Source organism: Lissotriton vulgaris, unplaced genomic scaffold, assembly GCF_964263255.1.
Source record: "Lissotriton vulgaris unplaced genomic scaffold, aLisVul1.2 SCAFFOLD_617, whole genome shotgun sequence".
NCBI classification, from domain to species: domain Eukaryota; kingdom Metazoa; phylum Chordata; class Amphibia; order Caudata; family Salamandridae; genus Lissotriton; species Lissotriton vulgaris.
Window position 1 is genome coordinate 514829 of NW_028253417.1, and position 10628 is coordinate 525456.

Below are 10628 nucleotides of genomic sequence, written 5' to 3' on the forward strand. Positions count from 1 at the left end.
ATATTATTATGGTTTAGCTAACAATGATTTGTATCACTGTATCCTTGACAGTGATGTCTGTGGCTTTGTATTTGTTGACAATATTGGCTAGTTGAGTATGTACTCACCAGGATCTGGTACTCCTGCTATTCTATACGAATCAAGTCACGGCTTGATTCGTCTAGACTGTGGCGGGCTTACGATCGGAAATTGAAAAATATATGAGTGTTCTGGAAATGATCAAAATTGGATATCCTACCAGTAACCTCTGACAACACTCCGGTATAAAATACGAGTAAACTTTGGCACAAAGATTTATCTCCTTGCCTTGCATCAACGCCACATTCAAAGTGCTGCTGCCGTCCTAAACTATATAAGTGACGTGTCTCTAACTAAGAAAAAAGGGTCATCTACTGTATATAAGATTATTTTGTCCTGAAGATGGTCTTGTGAAAAACTCCCAAAGAGACCGAAACGTCGACTTTTTAGTCCACCTCTGCATTCTGATTTAATTTGTCATCTTTGATTTTCTTCTGATTTAAAGTTGAAATCATTGTATTATTACTTATGAGCAGTCTGGACTTATGATTTAGATACACCAAAGGAAGAAACAATCGATACCTTGAATATCAAAATAATATCTATGTATGCACCCTATTTTGAATGTTTATCTCTGTTGTACAAAAATATATATTCCTTTGTCTTGAAAACAAATAATAATCTTCAGACAATACAAAATCCTGGTCTTTCGCATTTATTCATTAGTTTTTATTCTGTACTGTGTTAGTGTGGTAACACTAGTTGTATTGATCCCTTGGGACTCATATATCTAAACTCAATAACATAGCACAGCCACTGATTGAAAACAGTATTAGATATTCTGATTACTTATAACAGATTCTACCAGTGCTGACAAATAGAAATGTAAAAAAAAAACCCTTGCAGGTCCTTTTCTTATAACAAGTATTGCCCGAGCCCGCAAGGGTATATTGGGTCGCTCACCTACAGACCTTACCAATAATTCAACGGCATCAGAGTATAGCTGAACATTGCACATCACCTAGTATATTCTTATTGGTTGAAGTAGTTAAAGGGTTGGTTCCATTGCTTGGTGATGATTCTGTGTAGAAATCTGCTTACGCTATAGCTCAGAGAACAGCACAGGATGTTATGTAAGTTGCTTTATTATTATTTTATCTGCATTCTAATGCACTTGAAAGTGTGTTGTCTGCACTTTTAGCCAATGATGGGGCATGTAACCTTGTAGGTGAATGAGTGAAGAGCTGCACAACATGGGTCTGATAATACTGTGTAGTATGGCACACATACTCTCTGTAGTCATGAACTGTAGTGTGTCTTTAAGGTTTGACATGGGAGATGATGATGGTTAGGCGGTAGTTAATAATGTACTTGTTAAGTATAACATTTGATAAACCTTTTATGTGGGTGCATTGCCCGTAGTGGTAGGAACCTCCTTTTCCACTGTACCCTTCCCTTAGTCCCATCCTCTTCCTCCATTCTGTGCCTCCTGCTTCGAGCACAGCAGAGTTGGATATATTTGTTAATCCATTCACCTCATGAAGCTTTGTCTGTTTTTGTAAGGGTGCTGAGACAGACTATTGAATTGAAAATGTCGACTTACACAAATATCGAGTTGGAAATATCGACAGCAAGAACATTGTGGTCAAGAATATTGAATTTAAGGTAAGAAATATTGTTGTAAAAAATATAGAAGTCAAATCAAATCAAAATTACTTTATTCCGTTTCATTTAAGAAAAACCATAAAAGTACACACAGATAAACTGGTTACATTTATGACAGTTAAGAAAGTTTTCTAAAAAGGACACCATGATTCCAGTGAAAAGCTTAAAATACAAAATTCATATACATCAAAACGGAGTTGAAAGTGCATCGTGCTGGTGTTATAGGTTACTCCTATGACAAATACAAAATTTCAAAAAGTCAGCAAAATTTAGTGCAAACCAGTCAGAATCCATAAGTTGAAGAACCATGAAGGCAGAGCGGCATTGGCGTAAACCTAAACCTTTTAAAATTGGAACTAGCCAACGCTTTCTTGGTTCTGTATAAAATTTACAAAAAAGGGTCAAATGGATTAAAGATTAGGTTGGCATGTCATCACCAAGAAGTAACGATTGGTCAAAGAGGTGGAAGATGTTAAACCTGAATCGGGTCAACAGAAACCTGTCATAGCCATTCAAATTCCAAACTAAATAGGGCTGAATGGCCATGGAGGATTTAATCAACAAGCAGTCTTGCACCAAGGGTTTGTTGGCTTCAGAAGCCAAAAGTAAGTCTGCTAGAGGACACAGGCACTGAGTTTTAAACTTTTTTCTTGACAACACTGCAATTAGTGGGGGATTATGGTAATGTTTTTCTAGGCCCAAATCGTACAGGAACATCTTAACGTACCGGAGCCAACCAATCTTTCAAGAGTTTTCAAGAGCAAGGCAGTCCTTCAAAAGACTTTGAGAGAGAACTAACTTAGTTAATGACCAAAGACGGTGCCATTACAGGATTGGCTGCATCTTTATGGTGTCAGTGATAAAAGGCAAGCCTAATTCTGAGTGGCAACCGAAGGTCGAAGTGCCTTGTGGAACAGCAAGGATAAACCTCAGGAAGCTATTCTCCACCTTTTGCAGAGCATCTGCCTGTACGTAGCCCCATACCACTGATCCGTAAATAGCAGTGCTGATGCATTTTGCCTGGTATATGGGGATCATTTCAGAGGGAGATCTTTTTCCTAGCCTCTGGGTAAAACTAACTAACGCCACAGTTGACCTTAAAAACAGCAGCTTTCTTGCTTCAATTACATTTCTCCATGAACCTTTATCATCTATTAGGATTCCAAGATAGGGGTAAGAAGTCGTGTTTTCGACCCTGGAATTGTTGATAAAGATATCTCTCCTTTTTTTATGCCTAAGCCCAACACTCATTATAAAAGTTTTTTGATGTTAATTTTTAAATTGAGGTTGGACATGAAGGTGTTATATCTGTTGAGTGAGCGTTGGAGTTCCAGGGGGGTACGGGCGATAATCACTGCATCGTCCGAGTAGAGCAGAGCGGGAATCGGACGGTTTTGAAGTAGAGGAAGGTCCTGGCACCCCTCCATCATAGCTTGTTCTAAACCATTTGTATAGAGAGTAAAGAGGTAGGCGGCCAGAACGCAACCCTGCCTGACACCCCGCTCAACCCTAAACGGCGCTGTCAATTCTCCTCCTACTCTAAATCTCACTCTGGCCTTTGCGTTGGAATAAATTTCACTGAAGAAATGAATTAAGGAGAGTTCAAGACCCATTTCTGTTAGGCAGCCCCACGTTTTCGAACGGCTTAAGCAGTCGAAGGCTGATGTTAAGTCTACGAAAGCCACATGCAATTTCCCACTTTCGCGTTTACATATTTGCTTATTAATAGGGTCAAATTTAAAACTTGCTCGGTCGTACCCAGACCTTCCCTGAATCCATACTGGAGATCCGATAATATCTTTTTGTCCTCCGCTCATTGTTGTAGTCGATCTAATATAATTCGCCCAACCGCTTTACCCAAAGAGTCCAATAGGGAAATGGGACGGTAGCAGGATGGACTTTGACGGTCTCCCTTTTTAAATATCGGGACCAGGATGGAATCTGACCATGAGTCCAACAGTCCCACTTTACAAGTTGCTTCTAAAACTCTAAGCAGAACTGGTGTCCACTGGTCCATTTTAAATTTATAAAAGTCAACCGGAACCCCACGGTGACGGGTGCCTTGCCCCCTTTACTTTTCATTAGGGCCAGTTCAACTTCAGCCATGGTAAAATCTAAAGTGAAAGGAGTGAATGGAAAATTAGTACATGAACCATTCGTCACTGAGTGATTCTGGGCAGTGGATACACTAGCTGTTTGTCCAAAAATTTGAGAGAAATGATCCACCCAGGATGATTCATCAATTTCTATATCTATTTTGCTAGTTTCCCTAGGTCCAGACAAAAATGGGGACTTAATTCCCCTCCAAAATGCAGCACTGTCTTTCAATAGGTAACTCTTACGGAGTTCATGCCATAACTCCTGTTTCAATTCAATTTTCCTTTTTCGAATAGTAGAGTGATAGATTTTTCTAAAATGGATTATTTCTTGCTTATCTCTTACTGAGTGACGAAGGTCAGTTTATAAATTCAACAGTGCTTTAGGACAGGAACTGTTGAACCAGCCCACCTTATTTTTCTTTTTCCTTTTAGATTTAATGCTTAAGGCTTACTTTGCAGATTCAGTTATTACCATAAAATTATCTAGGATCTATTGAGGGGTAGAGGACTCATCCAAACAGTTGTTAGGATTACTGGAGTAGTTATTGATGGCTTTCATAGAATTCTTAACAGGGTCAACAAATTCCTTTTTGAGTGAGTAGCCATTTATTCTGTTCAGACCAAGTTTTCCACCCAATATGATCTAATATGGTTGGTCTTTCCTTGCCCCGGGGGGAGAGAAAGAGTGATAGAATTTGGAAAATGATCGCTAAAAGCACAGTCATGTGTTTTAAAGTTCAGAATAAGGGTGGCCAACATGCTGGACAAGAAGATGTAATCGATACAACTAGAAGCTCCTCTGCCATTGAAGGTTGGAATAAGGGGAACTATTGATGGCATTAATTCATTGGCCAAGGCCAACTGAAGAGTAAATAAGATTTCGTTCAGGCAGGCCCCTCCCTCAGTGTGTGAAAAATGAGTAAGGTTGTTATCACTTTCATCTTGTATGCCACACGTTAGATTATCATTATGGACACAGAGGGATAGATTAAAATATCCTCCCCAGATAACACAAGGTCTTTTCCTTTTAAATGTATTATTAAGTTGTAATAAGGTATTACGAATCTCCTTCAGAGTGTCAAACAACTCGTATTGCTGTAAGTTGTTATAGAAATTCACTACAACAAAAATATCCATATTATTAATTTCAAGGATGATAATTTGGAAGTTAGGCTTCAATTTAAAGGCAATAATTTTCTGTATTGAAAGTAAGTTAGAAATATAGACCGTCAAACCTCCTTTTGCACGCCCTGATGGAGATGGAATTGCGGGGGAAAAATATGTTTTATAACCATTTAGATGAATGGATATCATGGCCCACGTTTCTTGGAAGCAGAGAATGTTAAAAGCCCACGAGAAGGTAAGCCAATCATCGTAATTGACCTTTGATCATAGCCCGGCTAGTTTCCAAAAAACAATACTGAGTGGTGAACCTCTCCCGGAATTTGCCTCCTAAAGGGGAAGAATAACAGAACCTCCTACTTGAAGTGGAGTAATGGCTTCTGTACTAATACTAGGGTTTAAACATACATTGTTATTTGAGCCCGTACGCTGTAGCAGGCCACTGTTACCGGGAAAACATATTAGCTGTTAAGATTGAGCCATTCCCCACTCCTCTTGGCCTTAGAGTAGGTTTATAGAAAAAGCCCTGGGGGAGAGCAGTAATGCTTTAACTTTGGTGGAGGAATTCTTCCTTATGCTTTAATAGAGATTGAACCATTCGGGGCGTCCAAAGTTGATAACAATGCAATCTACAGGGATGGTCTTTGCTGAGGCGCCAACCCACCCAACTCTTCTTACCATCAAGATATCTTTACTATGAAGATGGTCTTCACTTCGTAATAAAGTGGTGGATCGGTTGACCAAATATAACAACTTTAACCAAGATTCGCTTTGTCCCTGTATTAATACTGGAGCCCCAGTTAAAATCAATACGTAAGGGCAGGAGGCAGAAGGCAGATCTAGTGTGTCTGGATTATGTTGGACAGTTATCTTATTAGAGTTGTCACATCTATCTAGCCCTGATCTACTCGTAGCTCCCTTCCTAATAGAATCCCTGCTTTCGATATCCTCGGCTACAAGTGGAGGGAAGATGGTTGTTTGTGGTTCCCTTGATCTACCACGTATTCGCACCCGATTAGTGGACTCAAGTCCCACCGTATTAGGGGAGATGATATCCTTTGTGCCATGGCGGGGTGTTATTTTATCCAAAGTATTACTAATTGTCCCTACGACCTCTTTCAGCTGCTCAATTTTTTCCTCCATGCGGCCAAATCTTTCTTCAATGAAAGTATTTATCAGAGTCATCATTGAAGTAATCTTTGAATCTAGCATCCCTCTAAGGAAATCTTCAAAGCCAACCTGTGTGACTGAGGGAAACTCATTGGATGTGGAAATAGGAACTTCTGCTGGAATACCAGTAAATTTTGGAATTGAATCTGTTTGTGTTTCTACTTCGCCAAGGACTTGGGGACTACGATCCTTACCCCCCTTTATACCCTTCTGTCTAGATCTAGCTACATTTCCTTTGGTTTGTTCATCTTCAGGGACGAGACCCCAAACTCGGAATCAAACTAAACTATCAGCTATCTCCCTTTCTTGATTCAACTGTGGTAGCGGTTGATTAGCCCAGGGAGAATTAGTACCAGCACACTGGGTGATAGTTTTAGACAATAAGGGAGTAATGGATCCTGCTTCCCTTGTTAGTGGGAATAGAGTAGGGTCAAGTGAGAGCCGCCGTTCTGAGAAGTGCGGCAGCTTCAGGGATTTCCACAGAAAAGTCAACCAGGGGAGGGAAGGTAGGCGAGGAAAGTTAAAACTGATGACCAAACTGTTGAAGGCGTCCCCCCCCGCAAGTCTGCTTCTACTCACGACGTTAAAACTCGATTCCAGTAGGTGACACACAATGTCTCTCAAGGCTGCAGTCTAGGTCCAAAGAGTGGTTTTGTGGCTGTTGCCGTGCACCCTGGGAAATGTAGTCAGTGATTTGTGGGGACCACCTCCTCGGTATGAGAAACAAATGGCGTGGAATAGGTTCTTGCACCGTGATGAAACTAAAAATGAAGGGAAACAAGAGGTCCCTCAGTTGGAGGCAGTGCTGCCGGATCCTGCTGTGCAAAAAAAACAAAAAGGTTGATCGCGGTCGGTGTCCTGCAACGTTCTTACGGCTCCTGCCGCTTCAAGAAAATGACTCGCGGCCCCCACCATGGTGAAAAGTGTTTGGTAGCTCCTGCCGCTGTGGGAGTCTGATTTGTGGCTCCTGCCATGTCGAAAAGTGCTTGGCGGCTCCTGCTGCTGTGGGTAACTGATGTGTGGCTCCTGCCGCTTCTGAAAACAGTACCGCGGCATCTGCTGCGTTTTGCAATGTTGAGCTGCTCCTTCCACTGCGAGCTCTGAACTGCCCCTGACGCTGGCGTGAGTCTGCAGCACTGCCCTCTCCCGTGCACTCTTCACTAGTGTTTCTGGCCGCTCCCTTGGCTGCATAGAAGCCATTAATATTGTTTACAGAAATATTGATGGTTAAAATCTCGATTTTTTTAGTTAGTGTTATGTATTTTAGTTTATATTTTAAATGAATGTAATGTATTTTTTTGGTTATGTTTTTTAATATATGTGCTACATTTTTAGCAGTTATGAATTTTATTTTAACTACATTTAGAATTTTTTTACGTCTGTAGCGGGTTGTGGGCTTATGGGGGAATATGGTGGGAGGTAATTTAATTATAATAAATTAATGATCATTTTTTCATTTATTTAATTAATTTAGATTTTATAGTTTTAATTGTGGGAAGTAATTAATTTGTAAATAATGATTAATTGGTTAATTTACGATAATTAATTATCAATTAATTCATATTATTATGTAATTTCCTTTTAGGTGCGGGTTGTGGGGTTTATAGGGGTTAAGGGTGGGAAGTAATTTAGGTTTGATTAATTCATCATTTGTTAATTTATATTAATTAATTAATAAATATGGTAATTTTGTGATTTTTTTAGGTGTGGGTTGTGGAGTTTACGGGGTAAAGGGTGGAAAGTAATATAGGTTTAATTAATTCATTATTAGTTCTTGATTAATATAAATTAATTAATTAAAAATTCCCTACGGGGGCGTGGCTAGTGGCCAAGCATGGCGGCAGCGTGAAGTGGGAGCTCCTCGCGGCATAACGGCCTTTCATAAAATCCGATAATCTAATCCGTCACACCGCCTGCCCAAAGTGGCGGTACCAGCTCAGGGACCGAAGCAGCACCACCTGATCCAACTCCGACAAAAATCGAGTGCCGGGAACTGTACCATCCGGCATTTGCGCAATAGGGCTTCAGCTGCCTGGCGATATCGGCCTGGCGTACTTATCAAGCCCCGGCGGAAGTGCGACCTGCCCGGATTGAACTCGGTGGCAATTGCCACCCCCCCAGAAAGGGACGCGACGAGAGGCGCTTCAACACAAGCACTAATGGTGAGAGCCTCTGGGGGGTCGTCGAGACTTAAGTAGACGGGAGCGGCTGCCTGGGGCTGCGAGAAACCGCAGAGAAACCACGCTGGTAACTGGACAGTGAAAGTTTCCACACGGTGGGCGGCACCTCGGGTCCCCATCGGGCGCCATATTGGAGGTGAGGCCTGGTCGGCGCGAGTAGAACGGGACAAGAACAGGCACGCCAGGAGTGCGGGCGCCTTCTCGCCGTGGCAGTGGCGAACAAGACTATTCTCGGGGCTGCCGGAAACACGGTCCGGAGCCCCTGGATCCCTGCACCGCATGAAGTAGAGTGTCTGAGGTGACATTGGCGGCGTTGGCCAAACCCGGGAACGAAGTAACAGGAGAAGCCCCGACAGATAACACGCCGGTTGGACACTGAACGGAATCCTAACACTGCAATTGTGGGGCGCCTGTGTGCTGGGCTGGAGGTGACTCGAAACGGACATTGACACCGCCCGGCCAACGCCTCAAATCGCGGGGCAGCGAGACACGACGCTACAAGGCCTCGAGCCATGGCGGGCAAAGGGACCAGAAGCGCTTTGACGCAGGCAAAACGGGATACATTTGCTTATAGCCAACACGGACACTCCCAAGTCAGTGGGCGAAACTCCACAGGTACTACTCCAGACACGGAAGGTACCAAAAAGGTAACATTGGAAGACATTATGAAGACCCTCTCAGAGGTGCAAACAACAGTGGGTTCCATCTCCTCAGAAGTTACTCTGCTACGGGCGGACTTTCAGAAAATGACCTAACAGGTGTCTCAGGTAGAGGTGGTTACAAAATCACTTATTGAAGACACTTCAGATCTGCAAATAGCGATGGAACGCATGGAAAAAGTCACCAAAATGGTACAAGAAAAGCTGGCGACCAAGAAGGGCGTTCCCGCAGAAATAACATACGCATACTTGGCCTACCGGAAACAGAAGGGAAAGGAGCAATGGACCTCTACATCGAGGACCTCATAAAAAATAAACTGCAGCCTAAAGGCCTGTCACACTTCTTCTCCGTTGAGAGGGCGCACCGGGTGCCAGGTGGAACGCCCAAACCAGGAGCAACGCCGCGGCCTGTACTGGCTAGACTTTTTAATTTCAGAGACAGGGATGCAATCCTGCAGGCGGCAAGAGTTTCACCACCAGTCAAGCTCCAAAATTCGACTCTGGCCATCTTTCCAGATTACACAGCGGAGGTGGCCAGGCGCCGGAAGTCCTTTACGGAGGTTAAAAAGGTGCTGCGAGACAGAGGACTACCGTATTCGATGCTGTTCCCTGCCAAATTGCGGATTGTGGCCGATGGAAAGGCGTGGTTCTTGACAAGCCTGAAATGGCACCAAAGTGGCTTGATGGTTGGAGACAGGCGGGACAACACCAGCGTCCACACAGAGATTGGCCGAACCATCGTAACGGCAAGCCCACAGACGAGCCGACCAGCCGTCCTTCACATCATAATGATACAGCGGGAGTGGAATCCGATTTGGAGCGGGACCCACTTGACTCTGTCTCTTAGGAAGTCCATATCTAAATGCCCAAAGCACTTACGTCATGAGGGAACCTGGAGCTGGTTAAGCTGAGTAGGGTGGGCAATAGCCGGTGCCTGTAGGGAACTCACCAACCCCACGAGCAAGTAAGATAGTTGGGAATGGGATGAAGCACTCTGCCAAGTTGGGGATGCGGGCGGGAAACGGTCCGTGGAGCAGGGGAGCAGGGAGGGGGGATGGAGGGGGAGTTCGAATGTTAATGTTATTGTTCTTGGTCATCACATCTGTTTTATGGTATGCTATCACGCCACGAGCCACACGATCCTGGCACACTAGCGCTCGGCGCCGTATCTGTGTTGATGACGGCCACCGATCACTTGCGACACTGATTACACGAACCAATGGCCCAACAGTTAAACGCTGCACCCGTTGAGGGCACCCCTGCGATGGCTGAAGTGCCCCCCCTGCACATGCTTACCTAGAATGTTGCAGGCCATTAATTTTATCCCCTAAGCCTCTAAGACCAGACCCCTTTTAAACGCCAGGGACCTGACTTAGTGATGATCCAAGAGACACACCTCGCAGGGTCTACATGTAAAGCACTTAACAGACGCGGGTATGTAATGGCGGTACATGCAGAATTCACAACAGGCTCCAGGGGGACTGGGATACTCATGAAAAAAACATCATCTTTCCTGGTGGAACGCCGCAAGATGGACGATCAGGGTCGTTTTGCTGCATTGCATGGCCAATGGGAAGGGAGGCCTCTGATTGTGGTCTCCGTGTACATCCCTCCGGCACTCCACTCTACGGCATTACCGGCACTTGGTAAATTTCTCCTAGACCTCCCAGAGGGTGATACAATCATTGGGGGGGACTTCAATGCAATAGTGGACC